Source organism: Peromyscus californicus, unplaced genomic scaffold (assembly GCF_007827085.1).
Source record: "Peromyscus californicus insignis strain IS unplaced genomic scaffold, ASM782708v3 Scaffold_10__1_contigs__length_136768540, whole genome shotgun sequence".
NCBI lineage: Eukaryota > Metazoa > Chordata > Mammalia > Rodentia > Cricetidae > Peromyscus > Peromyscus californicus.
Window position 1 is genome coordinate 61,039,879 of NW_026294391.1, and position 14,239 is coordinate 61,054,117.

Consider the following 14,239-nt stretch of genomic DNA (forward strand, 5'->3'; position numbering starts at 1 on the left):
ATCCTTTCTTATCTGCCCTCTGCCCATGCAACGCTCCCCCTCCCAATAAAATAAACTAAAATTTAAAAGAAAAAAACAAGAAAAAATCTCATCATGGAAGCTATAGTGTGGCACAGTGAGTCACCCAGTATACCCTTCAGTCCCTTTACTTGTAAGTGTTCATTGCAATGAGTCTGACTCAAGGCCTCTGGCTTCTGCTACACCATCAATACTGGGCCCTCACTGGAACTCCTCTTGGATATCCTGTTGTTGCCCTGTGTCATGGAGATCGTGCAGCTTTGGATCTGCAGGTCAGGTCCCTTCATGTGCTCCAGCAGCTCATATATAGATGGGATGGATGCTGAGGTGGGCCAACTCATAGCCCTGGTTCTGGGCCTGGGCAGCTGCAGGGCTGGTCAGCCCGCCAGCTCTCCTCATCCTCATCACAAGGGTGAGCTCTCCAGCACTGTCATAGGCTAATTCATTCTATGAAGGAGCAAGGGACAGGGGCAGGGACAGGTTCTCCTGCTTTCATGCCCTCAGGGCTGGCTCACTAACACCTACACCACCAGGGCCAACTGTCCACACAGTCGGTGAGGGGGGAGAATACCCACACACACACATACCCCCCTCATATCATCATATGGCAGATGAGGGGTAGGACCAGATCTCCCACACTCATGCTCGGAGCAGCTCACCTCCCACCCTTCCACCACCACACCCCCAACAGGGTTGAGGTTTGTGATTTCTTTTCAACTGATTTGAGTGTTTCACTCCCTCTACCTTGTCTTCAAAGCCCTGTGATTCATTCTGCTGACACTTTCTACTGAGCTTTTTAGCAGACTTTTAAAGTTCATTTGCTATTTTGTCTCAATGTTGTTGTTTGTTTGTTTGTTTTGGTTTCTATCTTCACTGAATTTAATTTCCATATATTGAACTATCCTCATTGTTTTGTTTAGCTGTTTTTTGTTTATGTGGACTTCCATCATTTTATTCCTGTTGTATTTAAGTTCATTCGCTATTTGCGCCCTCTCTGAATGCTTTGAAATTTTTGAACATGTTTATAACCGTTGTTTGGAATTCTGTGTCTTGAATTTCCTCTGGCTTATTATCTTTAGGGAACATTACTAAGAAATTGGTGATTGAAGGACAATTAGATATTGGTTTCATTACCTAGTTTTTGTGCTGTAACCTGGGCATTTGGATTTACAAAGTTAGTTGTACTTTGGCATGGGTTTTTAATCCACCAGGTGAGAATCCCAAAGTGAAATTGTGAGCTAGGTAGCTTGGGGGACTCTTGAGATGACAGAACCCATAAGGAGTCTGAAGTGTGGGTGGAACCAAGGTCTCCTACATAGCCTGAGTGGATCGGCTATAGAGAAACAGACCAGAGGCCAATGGCCGAAGAGTTGGGATGGGAGGGTCACTTACTGTGACCAGGGCTTGGTGACTGCACGGGGTAGCTGTGGTGCACAGATACGGAACATGCCAGGGGTCAGGGCCATGCCAGGGGTCAGGGTAGGTAGGGGTGGAATTACTTGTCCAGCCGGAGCCAGAGCAACCTTGTGGAACAGCTATGGTACACTGGAGTGGAGGTACAACGGGTCAGGGGCCAGGGCAGGTGTGCAGTTTTTTCAGGGCCCACATCTGGAAGGAAAGTGTGGCATGGCTGTGAGGTAGAGTGTGCTGGCTTCAGGCCAGGGGGACAATATGGGGCAGCTGTGGGGTATGGGACCAGAAGTGGTGATATAACTTTTGGATAATACAAAATTATGGAGATGTACCAGAAATTTATGGTTCTCAAGTGTTAGGGATAGGCATGGAGGATAAGGAGGCAGAAGTGGTATGGTTGTAAAAGAAGAACATTTGAGGAATCTTTGTGGTGATAAACATTCAGTATCCTGACTATGATGGTCATGGATTCACAAACCTACACACTTGATAAAATTATATAGAATTAAACTCATACACATGCATAAATTAGTACACATATAAATAACTAGAAAAGAAACAAGGATTAGAGATTATATAAATGTCCACTTTCTGCTTGTAATATTGTTTTGGAAAATGTTGTCATTAGGGAAAACAAGGTAAAGAATACATATATTCACATAACTATTTGCAAATCCACAACTGTTTCAAAGTTAAACTTTTTATTAAAACAACTTTGAAAACTAACAGGAAATTATGCATAACATAAAGGTTGAATGAAGAGTCTTAAGTGGAGACACAGATTCTTTAAGGAAAAAAATATATTCAACTACATAAAATAATTTAAATGGCAAAAATATCTAAATTAAATTAAATGGAGGTTTATTTAGCCATACCATGGACTATTTTGTGGCTATTCAAGACTAAGCCTGGGCTAGGAAGGTGGCTCAGTTCAGTAGTAGAGTGCTTGCTGGCAGATGTGAGACTCTGAGCTTGATCCCAAGCTCTGGAAAGAGAGAAAGAAGTTAACTCAGTTAACTTGCAGGAATTGCCAGACAGCAAATCAAGCTGCTAATACAATCCAGGTTACAACAAGGGTCCCTTGAAATTTCCTCTCATCAGGAGCAACAGTAGCAAAACATCTGTAAAGTTATCATTTGAGTCACAGACGGGATAAAAGTTTCAAGTGAAGGTCTGCCTTCCACTGGTTTGAGCAGCACATGCTCATATTCCCATTTTCCCGGGAAGTGAGTCTGAGGCAGTGAGAAAACGTAGCCGAGACTATTTATGAGACACCCTGTTCTGCTGTTGCTGAATTTCTGCGACAGACCCTGTGTGTTAACTCAGTTGTCACTGTGACAAAACACCTCAATCAACTTAAGAGGAAGGATTGACTTTCTCTCCGCTTCAGTGCATGGTCAGTTGATCCCACTGCTTTGTGTCTACAGTGGCATAATACATGACGGCAGGAATACGTGGCAGCTGGGAAGCAAAGAGAGAGAAAGGAAGAGCCTGGAATCTCAACATGCCCTTAAAGGCCATACCCTTACTAAGCTAACTTCCTCCCATTAGGTTCCATTTCCTAAGAGGGCTGCTGTCTCTCATCAGTGCTAGAGGCTGCACACCAGATCTTTAACATGTGGGTCTGCAGGGAAACGGAATGATTTAAACAGCACCCAGGGAAATCTATTAAGTGGATGTGCGATTCTGGGATGTCTTCTCTCCCTCTTGTATAAAATGGGAATTACCAGCAGTACCTATCTCACAGGAGTGTTCAGAATTAAGCAGGTTAATGCATGTCATTAGAACTGTGTGGGACAATATTGTTTTAAGGTGTGTTATTTTGTTTATGTTACATTTGTTTAACTCTGTGAAGCTGTGTTTCTGTGCCTGCCTAAAACACCTAATGGTCTAAATTAAGAACTGAACGGCCAATAGCAGGGCAGGAGGTGGGGCTGGCAGGCAGAGAGAATATATAGAAGGAGAAATCTGAGAAGAGAGATCTAGGAGTGAGAGAAGGAGGGGGCTTCAGGGGCCAGCCACTCAGCCACCCAGCCACCCAGCTAGACAAGGAGTAAGAAGGAAAGAAAATGTATACAGAAATTTAGAAAGGTAAAAGCCCAGAGGCAAAAGGTAGATGGGATAATTTAAAAAAGCAAGAAACAAGCCGGGCGGTGGTGGCGCACGCCTTTAATCCCAGCACTCGGGAGGCAGAGCCAGGCGGATCTCTGTGAGTTCGAGGCCAGCCTGGGCTACCAAGTGAGTTCCAGGAAAAGGCGCAAAGCTACACAGAGAAACCCTGTCTCGAAAAACCAAAAAAAAAAAAAAAAAAAAAAAGCAAGAAACAAGTTAAGTTAAGGCCAGGTATTTATAATTAAGAATAAGCCTTTGTGAGTGATTTATTTGGGAGCTGGGTACCCCCTCCCCAAAAAGAGAAAAAACAATCAACTACAGAATTGTGCCTGGTTCAAAGTGTTAATGAAAGGTTGGCACCTATTGTCACTATTTCCATTCAAATTGGTAAGTTTTTTAAGGTTTAATTTTATTTTGTATGCATGTGTGTATGTCACATGAGTGAAGATGCCCTCAGAATCCAGAAGAGGGCACTGGATTCTCTGGTGGTTATGAGCCTCCTAACATGGGTATTCAGAACTGAACTAAGTCCTCTGCAAGAGCAGCAAGCATTAACCAGTCTTCCAGCCCCTAGAAGAATATTTAAGATCGTTTTCCTTAAATCAACTCAGTTGTCCTTTCCCTAGTCCATGGTCTTACTTGGTAGGGTCTGCACAAAATGAAGAACAGTGGCTATAAACCATAGACACCCTGAGTAACTTCTCATGAGTAATCCCGGCAGGGTGGTTACTTCCTTCTGTCTCGGTCACCCTTTCCTTTCTATCTCCTGCTTTGAGAATTGTTTGGTGAGGTTTATAATGAGTACCATAATAGGAGGTAAACATCTCTAAGGGATCTCTCCCCAGCTAGCTGGCTGAACATAGTGGTGCATACTTGTGATTCCTGCATTTGAGTGACTGAGGAAGAAAGATCTGCAAATTCCAGACCAGTTTGTACTACATAGTAACTTCCAGGGCAGTCTGGACTATCAAAAGAAATCGAACAAGGGAAATAATGTAACAAACAAACAAGCCATAAACTCCTGAAACAGGAGATTGGTGGTTGAGGAGAGCCAAGCATAAATTAAGCCTACAGCTTTAAAAATTTTCCTTCTATTCCTGCTCCTTAGGCAACGCTAACTCCCACCTTTTGAGAAATACTAGGAGATGAGCAGAGTGCTTCCAGGGACATCAGTGGGCAAAGTTCCTGTACTGAATATCTGACTCTCCTCCTCCCTGATTCACAATATCTTGAAGATGGAAGGACAGACAATATGACAGACGAGGAACTACTTGCCTAGCCTTTCCAAAATAAATATTGGCACACTGCTGTAATCTCAGCACTTGGGAAGCCGAGGCAGAAGGATCAGTAGGAGTTCAGGGCTAGCCTGGCATACAAAGAAAATACCATGTCAAATTCCCTCCCACCTCAAAATTTATTTGCCACAAATGGCTGAAGTGCTCTAAAAGAAAAGGCTCCACTATTCATACTGGCTAGTGCTGACAACTGCTGTTAAAATCTTTTATAACTTGGGCCACTGAGATAGCCCAGTGAGTAAAAGTGTGTGATGCCAAGCCTGAGGAGCTCGATCCCTGGAACTCTCATGGTGGAAGGAGAAGCAACCCCAGCAAGCCCTCCTCTGAGCTCCACAAGCTTGCTGCGGCACACATACGCACGTACGCACACTAAATAAATGTGCATGTATTTAGGAAAACATTTATACTTTGATATACAATAAAGCACAATCTTATTACTTTCTGCCTTTTAAAAATTCACATTTATTTTGGTGTGTGTGTGTGTGTGTTGTGTGTGTGTGGTAGGCAGTGGATAACTTTCAGGAGTCAATTCTCTCCTTCCCCCCTTTGGGTTCTAGGGGTTGAGCTCAGGCTGTCAGGATTGATAACAAGCACCTTAATTGAATGTCTCATCTCACTAGCCCTGTATCTACCTTAAAAAATTATGATTTAAACATTTTTTTCCCAGTGTTTACTATGTGGCTATTTCACATCAGTGTCTGTGTACTTTATCTTTCTACTGAGATTTTATGCGCTAAGTAAGTTTATTATTACCATTTTCTCATCATAAAACTAGTATGTCATCATTGCTGAAAATTCACAAGTGAAGGAAAGGGGTAATTCAGAATCACTCATCACCATTCTGATGAATTTGTACAGTGTTTTCTCTACAGGTTCTTCAGGTTACTGCACATACATGAACCCACACACATAATGAGATGGTACTTGTATTTTATAATTTCTATGTAATATCTTAAATTGATAAGTGCTGTTCACTCACTAAAAATTCTTCCAGAATGGTATTTTGTTTACATAGGAATACTTTATATTTTAATCTCAAGTTTTAAAATTAGTTTTGATAATTTCAGAGGTGACTTTAGAACACTTCCATCCGTTGCTCTCTACCTCCAACTCCTCCCACTGCAGGAGAGAGTGCTGAGAGTGTCCTCCTCACTCCTTCTCAGATTCATGGCCTCTTATTCTTTAATTATTATTGTTACATATGCATGAGTGTTTGTATAAACGAAACCTGCTCAGTCCACTTAGTGTTGCTCATATGTACGTGTTTAAGGCCGAATACTTAAGATTGGATACCCACAGAGGTAAAGGACCAGGGGGACGGGAGGTTCTCCCAAGAAGGAATGAATAGAATACAGTATTATGGAGAAAGGGAAACTAGAATGGGAGGACTAAATGGGGAGGGGGGGGAGAACACGTAAAACAGGGTTATGGGGAAGGACAACTAACACTACAGGGAAACCCACGACTACAGAAGCTTCCTAAAATATACACATATATGAAAGGAATTCAAATGGACTCATGATATAAGGGGTGAGACTGCCCCAACTAGACATTTTATGTCACCAAGTAAAACCTTCAGGCAGGAATGGGTTACATTTTGAGTCACTGGCCAAAGGAGATCCATGGACCTCCCCAAAATTTCACAGGCTATTGTAAAAGCTTTTGGTTGCTCCCCACAACCTGATGGTAAGGCTCTATTGCTGAAGACAATACTTACTCATGTCATGGAACATGAAGAATTTGAGCTGGTGCCCAACTAGAAGCTTCACCACTATTGACTAACTAGTGTTCATGGTGCTGGAAGGTACTCTGCACACTTCTAGAGGAGAAAAGTATTATCAGTATCGCCAGCTACAAACCCTGCAACCTACCACAGTTAGTCACCTGCTTGTAAGATATGCCAGTACAACAGTGGCACAAATGTCTGGGAGTAATCAACAACTTTCTGATTGGATTTTAAGCCCAATACACGAGATGGAATCCATACGTGACAATGCTAAAGGGGCCTAGACCTGAGTATAGATAGGTCATGGGTTTAGGGGAAAACCTACTACTATTATTATTACTATTATTCTGTTAAAGGCACATAGCAATAAAATGACTCCTAATGATGTACTGCAATAGCCATAGTTCACTGCATCCCTCAACCATCATTAGAGAAGCTTCTTTTTGCAATAGTTGGGAATTAACATAGAGACCCACAACTGTACAATGCGCAGAGAGCGAGAGGCTTTGTAACACTCAGTCCTGATCAGGATGGCTTCATTAAACACCTCCCTTCAAGGCTCAGTGATGATTTATGTGGAAGAGAAGGTGAAAAGATGTTAAGAGCCAGAGTGGCAGCGTCTTCTTCCAGACACAAGAGAACGGATACACATATGAACTCAGAGATTGTTACAGCATGCACAGGTCAAGTCAGAGTAGACATGGAGTCTCACCACTACCCACCAAGTTGTTTGCAATTAATACCTACTGGCGAGGGAAAATGAGTATTCTCCAACGGAGCGTCAACGGGTATCAACCACAATCCAGGGCAGGACCCGTGCCCAGGAATCGTTGGCCAACTAAAACAAACTCCATGGGGTAGTTTTTGTGTGTCTGTGTGGTGGTGGTGGGGGCACCCTTGTTTTGACTTTTTTTTTTTTTTTTTTTTTTTGGCTAAGTGGTCTGTTATTTTTCATTTTTTGTTTGGTTTCTTTTCTTTCTTTCTTTTTTTTTCCTTTGGTTTTTCGAGACAGGGTTTGTCTGTGTAACACTCTGGCTGTCCTGGAACTCACTCTGTAAACCAGACTGGCCTCAAACTCACAGAGATCTTCCTGCCTCTGCCTCCTGAGTGCTGGGATTAAAGGTGTGTACCACCACCACCCAGCTTGGTTTCCTTTTCATTTGAGGGGGTGAAATAAACATGAAGTTGGGTGAGTAGGGAGAGGGGAGGATCTTGGAGGAGTTGGAAATGGGAAAAAAATGATCAAAATATATTGAACAAAAAAAATCTAACTAAAAGGGAAAAAAAACCTCAAAAAATAAGACCGAGAGATGGAGCTGATTGTTCAGCAGTAGCCAATTTCCCTACCATTTGCAAGACCCAGAGTTCAAGCTCTAGAAACAAAAAACTTTTTAATTAAAAATAGAAAATAAGAGGTAAGAGTCCTGCGGGACCACTGCCACCCAATGGACTCTGTAGCCTGCAAGACCCACTCCACTGCCCAAACCAACCAAACCCATCATCCTCCCTGTGCCCAACCATTCTCAGAAACATCAGCAGCCCCTAGAGGCACAAGCACCACCTGCACTAATTGGAAGAAGAGGTGAGTGACTGGTCTCTCAGCTAAACTGCCCCCCCAATCTCTAGGCTCTAAGCCCCGGGCATATCCTGTGCCTCTCCCTCTCCCATCTCAGCCCTAACAGCTGGTTACCAGGTAAGAGTCCTGAGGCAGGCCATTCCACCACCGCGGCCACCCACTAGACTCTGTAACCTACAAGATCAACTAACTCAGCCTCCCAAACCCACCAAACCCTTCATCCTCCCCCTGGCAAACCATCCCCTGCACCATCAGCAGCCCCTAGAGGCACAAGCACTGCCTGCACCAATTGGAAGAAAAGTCTCCCCATGATTAGCCTTCTCCAGCAACATCAGCAGACCCTAGAGGCATAAACGCCACCTGCACCAACTGAAAAAAGAGTCTCCCCGTGATTAGCCTTCTCCAGCAACATCAGCAGACCCTATAGGCACAAACGCCACCCACAACAGTGGGAAGAACAGGCACAGGCAAAACCTACACTTGATGGAAGAATGGAGTCCATAGGCACAACCCACACCAGTTGAAGAGCAGAGCCCATAGGCACAAGAAAAGCCCACACCAGCCAGAAGAACTGGACAATATGCTGGGTCTAGGCACCCAAACCCCCATAAACCTAAGTTAAGGCAACCCTACTAGGCCTAACAACCAGCCAATCACCAGAACCCTTGGACATTCAGGTCAAAAAAATAATAAAGGAAACAGACAATAAAGGAACAAAACACCCATCCAACAGAGACATCACAAGAATCGACACCGGTACCTAGAGTTATCCCAAACCTAGTGGGTAAAAGGAAGTGTAAGAATACATTCAACAGCATAAAGAGCAATAACCACCAGAGCCTAGTGATTCTACAACAGCAAGACCTGAACATCCCAATGCAGATGAAGCAGAAGAAAACAACCTTACAAATGACTTTATAAAAGATAGAAGCCCTTAAAGAGGAAATGAAAAATTCCCTGAAAGAAATTGAGGAAAAGACAAACAAAAAATTGGAAGAAATTGATAAATAGCTTAAAGAAAGTCAAGAACAATCAAACAGGTGAAAGAAACAGTTCAATGTGGTGATATTTTGTTTCTACGCTAATAAATAAAATTTGCCTAAAGATCAGAGGACAGAACAAGCCACTAAACACAGAGGCCAGGCAGTGGTGGCACACACCTTTAATCCCAGCACTCAGGATCTCATGCCTTTGCTCCCAGTATTTGGGAAACACACACACCATTAATCCCAGCACTAGGAAGGTTGAGACAGGAAGTGATCGGGCTGGGTGGAGAAAGGCATACAAGGTGGGAGGAGCCAGGATCTTCCCCTTTCGCCTGAGGAGGTGGTGAAGTGAGAAGTGGCTGTGGCTTGTTTCCTCTGATCTTTCAGCGTTTATCCCTATATCTGGCTCCAGGTTTTTTTTTTTTTTTTTTGGTTTTTCCAGACAGGGTTTCTCTGTGTAGCTTTGTGCCTTTCCTGGAACTCACTTGGTAGTCCAGGCTGGCCTCGAACTCACAGAGATCCGCCTGGCTCTGCCTCCCGAGTGCTGGGATTAAAGGCGTGCGCCACCACCGCCCGGCCAAGGCTCCAGGTTTTTATTATAAGACCAATTAGGATTCCAGCAACGGTTCAAGACTTGAAAATTGAAATACAGGCAATAAAGAAAACACAAACTGAGGGAATTCTGGAAATAGAAAATGTGTGTAAATGAACCCAACTACAGATGCAAGCATAACCAACAGAATACAAGAAATAGAAGAGAGAATCTCAGGTGTTGAAGATATGATAGAGGAAACAGATTCATCAGTCAAAGAAAATGTTAAATCCAACAAATTCTTAACACAAACATCCAGGAAATCTGAGATACCATGAATAATAGGGATAGAGGAAGGAGAAGAATTCCAGCTCAAAGGGACAGAAAATGTGTGGGAGCCCATTCTCAGGTTCCTCCTGGCTTTACCCAGCAGGTCTGCATAGAGGATGATTAGGACCACGGGCCTGAGTGCAGGTGTCTGAGATGATCTGCACTTGGCTGTGCTGGGGGAGGAGGTCTTTTGCTCCACCCCTTGGCGTCTCTATAAAAACCCTGGGGCAGAGACAGTTGGGGCCCGTTGGAATAGGTTCCAGGCCCTCTCGAGGCTATTCTTTATTTTCTATCTGTTTATCTCCGTGATATTCTCCGCAATAAATCCTTCTATCTAATATTTCCTGCTGCTCGCACTCAAGAAAACTCTGGGGAACTATGGGGGTAGTTGGGTAAACGCCCCACAGAATGGCGCCATGAAGAGGGACTAAAGAAAAAAAAAGGGGGACTAAAATAAGGGGGAACTAAAGACAAAGTAATAGGGACTAAGATAAAGGAAAATAATAGTTTTATTACAGAGTTTTTGGCGAAAGTTTGGGTCAGCCTTGCCAGTGGATAAGGCATGCCAGTGTTACGGAAAATATATATTTTATATATATATTATTGAGAGGCAGGGGTTTTGTCCTCGAGAGAAAAGGAAAGCGGACTGGAAGGATGTCCAATGCTGCAGCGAAATTCTCTTCTGTCAAAATTTTCTATCTTCTATCGCTTTCTCAATTTCTATCTGTGAAAAATAAGTACAAGGTATAGCGTAGTAATATAGTGCAGGAAAAACTTAGAAATGTAAGATCGTGTAGGAAAAAATAAGTAAGGCAACTAGACAGAAAAACTCTTCACTTTTCTAACTTTGGGGGCTATGAATGCAAACTAGGGGGAAAAATCTTTCTTTGGGCTTTACGGGTAGTAAAAAAGCTCTTCTTGAGCTTATGGGGAAGAAAAAGTTTCCTATGGAAGCTTTTGTCCTGGGGACAGCTGAAATGCTAAGTCCAAGTGGCAGGAGAAACTGTTTTCTCCCTGAGGCAAAAATGGGGGTGAAAGAAGTCAAAGTTTAAAGTTGAAGTTTTGGGAAGAGTTGGTCTTTCTCTCTCCTGGGGGAAAAAAAATCTTAAACTATAAAGCTTTTCATGGAAAATTTGGGGGAAAAAAATCTCTCTAAAAAGCCTTAATCTTTCTCAAAAGCTCTCTTAAAAAAACTTAAAAACTAAAGCCTTTCAGAACTCTCTCTCGCTCAGAAGGACAAAAATTAGAACCACCTAAGATATTAGTATGGGGACCACCTGTGATTAGCTCTAAGGGAAAACAACAAACCTCTTAAGACAGCAAAACCTCTCCAAGTTCTCTTTCGAGCTTTAAAAATCCTCCCTGCAATGCAGAAGGCAGGGACAAGTTCCTAAAAACCTCTTCTAAGCGCTGTCTCTTCAAGCTAGTAAAAGACAGTGGATCAGAGTACCCTGAGGGAAACGCTTGGAGAGTGTGGGTAAAGAGCTACAGAGAGCCCAAAAGGGCAGGAAACTTTACTGGGAAAAGCAAAAAAGCCAAGCTTTTCAGTTATAGCCGAGCTGAGGCATCAAGGGTTTTGTTTGAGTGAGCTTTTCAGAATGAAAAGGTGCTCCTCATCGTCCTAATGCAAAGATTCCCTGAAGCAATGCAAACTCTGTTAGCATGGTAGCCTCTCTTCTGAGCAAAAACCCAGAGGTGACTTGGCCAGCATCTCTGAGTTGGGGTGAATTTCAGATACTAGGGTTCCTGCAGTGGTAAACTTCCTGGAGCACAGAGCTGAAGCAGGAAGGTGCAGGTCCCAGGGGAAGATTGCTAATGAACCACCAAAGCTAAAGCCAGTGGGTACGGCACAGTTGTCCACTTTCCTACAGGTCCCGGGTTGATAGGTCCACAGCTGCAAAAAGAAATCTGAGAAAAAGCTTTCCTATCAGAGTAAGGACCTTTCTGGAAAAACAGTAAAGCTCAACTGTCTGAAGCAGTTGTGCAGCTGAGTCAGAACGCTGTCTGGGGAAAGAGCCCAGCCAGGGCAGAACAGAACTATCCAGGAGTAAAGCTTTCCTTTCTATCAGAGAAAGTATCTCTTTGAGAAAAGCTTTGTTTCAACTGACTCTCTTGAGATGAGGGAGTGTAGCCCTAAGGGGTGATTGCCTCTGGCATAAGCTCTGTCCTTTAGCACCCAGACAAGCAAACACAACCCACTGGGGGACTGGGCCAGGTGAAGGCCTGATGAAGCAAAACACCTGTCCTAATGTGAGCTTAGAGATGGCAAAAACCTCCCTTGTTAGATTTTCAGTCTGTACACAAACTACACAGACCCCGAAAACAGAAACAGACAAAAAACCTCTACCTTCGGTAGCAGGGAAAGCTGCCACTGCAGTGTCGGAAACTGTTTCTGGGGTAGAGGGGATAAATTGAGACCAAACTGGGAACTGTCTGGGAAAAAGACTCCGAAGAAACAGAAGGGACATAATCCTCCTCAGAAAATATGTGACCTGAAAAAGCTGCTAGAATTTGAGGCAGATTGGGGGGGGGGGGGGGGGAGCTCCTACCTCCAAAGGCAGCTAGCAGAGGTACAGAGCTGCAGACAGATACCTGAAGCTCTGCATCTGGGGGGGAAGGAACAAGCAAAATGAGAATAAAATCAGTGGGAGAAAAATCTCTGAAGGAGCTATGGAAAAGTTCTGTTGAAATATTTTTCACTGACTGGCTAAGGCAAACACAAGCCCAGAGGAAAGTTGCTATCAGAAATGCCAGCCTCAATGCCGGCTAAGGAGGCAGGTGCGGTTCTGATTTGGGGGCCAGTGTCAAATGAAGGAGAGACACCTGTTAAAGCCAGCTGAGGAGAGACCAGAAACCTCCCAATGTCTCATAATTGAAAATGTAAAATGCTTGTTCAAATCTCCCATTGCAAAAGCAAAAAACTTTGTTCAAACCTCCTGGGCAAGAATTTGTAAGCAAGTCTGGTAAAAAAGAACTTAGAAGTTGACTCTCAGACCCAAAAAGAACTATGGGAAATGACTGATATAAGGGAAATGATATAAGGGACTGATATAAGAGACTGATATTATTATGAACTGATATATAAGAGAAATGCATTCTGGGAAAGATAGTTTTTCCGCTAAAGATGGCGACATTGCCCTGAAACACTTTTGTCAGCTCGAAAATACGTTCATGGTAAACTTAAAATACAGCCATTAAAAGAATAAGGAGGAAAATCGTCTAAGTGTCAGTTCCAATGAAAAATTGAAAGGATACGGAACTAGGTGCGTCGCGGTTTGGGGCTCCGTTGGTAAAATGCCTTATTTACCCTAATAGCTGTGCAAATTTTTACGGTAGTTAGATGACAAAAAGCTACCTTTAAGAGCAAACAAGCCACTTTAAAATCCTTAAAACAAGGGAAAGCAGTTTACACACTGAATGTTGTCTTAGATATGAAGAAACTTACGTTGAAATTAAAAAAGTTCTTTGCCTTTTGAACAAACTGCCTTCAATGAGTAATTCCTTTGCAAATCTAATAAGGAGACAAGGAAACAGACATTCAAAAAGAAATGACTGCTTTATAGATGGGGAACAAACCAGAAAAATCTGTCTTAAATAGTTGCTTCACCTGGAAGTTCCTTATAAGAAATCAATGCTAAATATCACATCTGCTAATATCAGGAGTTAAAGCGAATAAAGTAAAAATCCTAAATCCCAGTGTTGTATAGCAAACCTGACTATAAACTTCTAATGATAATTAAATGGAAAGATCCCTGCTCCGGATTATAGAAGGATCCCGATCCTGTTTTAATATGGGGTCAAGGACATGTTCGTGTTTTTTCACAAGAGAATGAAGCTCAGTGGTTACCGGAGTGTTTGATAAGGAGTGTGGAACTAAGGAAGGGTCAGCTCCAATGACGTTCCTATAAAGGAACCAGAATGAAAGTGGCTTGATTCGTGTTTCTGAGGTTTTGTCACTGGTTAATGCAAACAGTGAATAAATAGAGTTCGGAGATGTGCTGCTTTTGGTTTTACTAGCTCCTTTAGAAAAATACTTTATATCACCTAATAGCTGTGCAGTATTCTGCAAAGAGCTTTACAGCAGCTAAATACGGTAATTTCACCCTCAGCGTGAAGTGAAGTTTTCCGGTAGAACAAACCAAGAGTACTGCTGTAATAGAAACGTTTGTCTGAATTGAAGCACTTAGGGGGAGCTATTATGAATTTGGGTGAAAGGACAGCCTCTAGTTAAAAACCATTTACCGCTGACAG

General features: G+C 42.9%; 1 protein-coding gene across 20 annotated transcripts in view; it reads right to left on the bottom strand.

Moving 5' to 3' along the window:
- Window positions 1-14,239, bottom strand: part of Magee2 (MAGE family member E2) — a 263,354-nt gene that overhangs the window by 209,352 nt on the left and 39,763 nt on the right. For 2 of the 20 annotated variants that reach the window (XR_008217368.1, XM_052734409.1), the window contains one exon: window positions 6,556-6,657. The exons of 13 other annotated variants lie outside the window; for them this stretch is intronic. The gene's annotated coding sequence lies outside the window, so the exon portion shown is untranslated. 5 more of the 20 variants (XR_008217369.1, XR_008217365.1, XR_008217366.1 and 2 more) reach the window with 5 other exon arrangements.